This window comes from Telopea speciosissima, chromosome 4 (genome assembly GCF_018873765.1).
Source record: "Telopea speciosissima isolate NSW1024214 ecotype Mountain lineage chromosome 4, Tspe_v1, whole genome shotgun sequence".
Classification (NCBI taxonomy): domain Eukaryota; kingdom Viridiplantae; phylum Streptophyta; class Magnoliopsida; order Proteales; family Proteaceae; genus Telopea; species Telopea speciosissima.
This window is the reverse complement of record NC_057919.1, coordinates 35560798-35563356: the sequence shown is the minus strand read 5'-3', so window position 1 is coordinate 35563356 and position 2559 is coordinate 35560798.

Sequence of the window (2559 nt, the reverse complement as noted above, 5' to 3'; positions counted from 1 at the left end):
ACGTAGATAGGTCAGTCCACCAAGGATACAAAGTCTATCATGACATTACGTCTCTCAAGAAGACGATTGCCAAGTCTATAGTGACACCACGTCTCACGGGAAGACAACCAGTTAAGGACGAGCCTTGCTACTCAGGGACTCTATCACCTACGAAGGACACTCTACATCAACTAGGACTCTCCACACCGCCATGCTTTACTATAAAAGGTAAGGTACACAACCCCATCAGGGGACATCTTAACTCATTTTGAATATTACTTTTCATCTATTTGCTCAGAGAGATCTAACTTAGGCATCGGAGAGTCCTAGGCCAGAACCACACCAGTTTTCCCTTATCACCCAGGGTCTTTTGCAGGTTACGGCACTCAAAGGACCGATGAGCGATTTCTTGACGCAACACAAATCACCAACTTTGAAGACTTGATCGGGCGCAAGAGATGGACGAGGCATGGCATCTGGAACATCTTGACATGATGATTCACCCATGATTCATAGAAAGTTATTAGATTTATTTTAACTTTTTATGGGAGGGTTTAATTATTGCTTCTATTTAAAATTGCTATCATCCCATAATCACTTTAATTGTTGCCAACGGTAAATTGTTATCAATGTATGATGTGAGAGTTGTTATTATCTCTTTTTAATGGTAATACATATATGATATGGATTAATCTAATCTGGTAGATCAAATTCATGGCCTCCCATTGAGGATAACTATAGAAATTGTGTGATATCGCTTCGTTGATGCCGATAGGATAAGGCCCAGTTCGTATCACATAATTATCTATATTTATCACCTTTTGGATAAGTTAAGGTATGGATAGTAAGGGGGCACTGCAACAGTGGGCCATTCTTCATGTTTCCATGACACTAACCAATGTGATGGGTATGTACATGACTTGAGTGTATGTCAGTCAACATGATCTGGACATGGCACTCAGGTGGCTGAAAGTATTGGACGCCCAAGGGGCAGACAGAATAGTCCACACTGTCAAGGTGTATGTAATGACTCCCGACATGGTAAGTTATGCATGCAAGGGTGGTCGGTATCCAATTCACCTTACAAGTCATGAGGAAAACTTGAATTGTAAGATACCATTGATGATGATTGCTCGTTTTATTATTTTGTCGATGGTTATTAATTCATGAGATCGAACTTGTGCATATGTAGATTGAGATTATGATGGCTGGCGTTAATTCAAGTTTATTAGCCCTTATAAGTGATTCAAAATTTACTGTACCCAACTACATTGACTGGTACCAGAGCATAAAGTTGCTCGTAATTGCAGAAGGACTCCTCAATGTTCTTGATGAGGATCCTCCCCAAAAACCCCACCAGAATGATGACCATGAAGTCATAGATTACTATGAGGATTTCATTGTGAGGGATTCCAAACCCTCACTGTATATCCAGGGATCTATCGATAATTCATTAGTGGAGTCTATTAAAGACATAAGGATGTCTGGGGGTAAAATGGACAGGCTTGCAGAGTTGTTTAATAGATAGCTCACTCATGCACATTACGATGAGGTGAGCCAGATCCATAATACTGGATGTCTCCTAAGGGTCCCTAGTAGTGGATCATGTCATGAAAATGATAAATCTATTTGAGAAATTGGAGACCATGGGGACAACATTCGATATTCTTTATAAGACAAATGTTATTCTGAACTCTTTGCCAGGGTCATATGCTTCTTTCTGGATGTTTGATAAGATCAGTGAAAGACAACTGGAATTGATTGAATTGGCCAATGCTTTGGTCGAGGTAGAGAAGACCCTCAAAGGGAATAAGCCTAAGGTGAACACATTGATGCAAAGTCTTCTTCCAAGCAGAAGAAGAAGAAAAAGGGCAATAAGGGCAAGACCCAAAAAGCCAAGGGTGGGGTGATGGCAATAAGAAGGCACGCGGCAAGTGCTTTTATTGCAAGAAGGAGGGTCACTGGAAGAGAAACTATAGTGCATTCCTGGCTACTGTGAAAGACGAGAATCCTGAGGAATTAGGTACTCCTAAAGAAGGTATATTTGATATAAATGTTCTTTATGAGTCAATTTTGTCTATTGAACTGTCTAATTCATGGTTTGTGGACTCTGGTGCCACTATCCATGTTTGCAATGTATTGTAGGGGTTCAGGGAGACAAAGAAACTGGAAAGAAATGAGGTGCGCATGAGGATGGGCACTGGAGCTGAAGCCATGGTGATGACTGTTGGAACTTTCACTTTAAGTTTTAGTTCTTTTGATTTAGTTTTAAAGGATTGTTAATATGTACCTTCTTTCAAGAGGAAGATCATTTTAGTTTCAAAACTTGTATAAGATGGATATAGTTTTTCCTTTAATTCTAAATTAGTTATTCATTTTAATAATTTCTTTTTGGCATCTAGCTATTTGCAAAATGGTTCGTATTTTCTAGATTGTCCTGATAAAACAAATTTAGTTTCAAATGTTGATTTGAAACGAAAAGCAGCTCCAGTGAATGTAACATACCTGTGGCATCTAAGATTAGGTCACATTAATAAGGATTGAATCAGTAGGCTGGTAAAGGATGGACCTCTGGAGAGT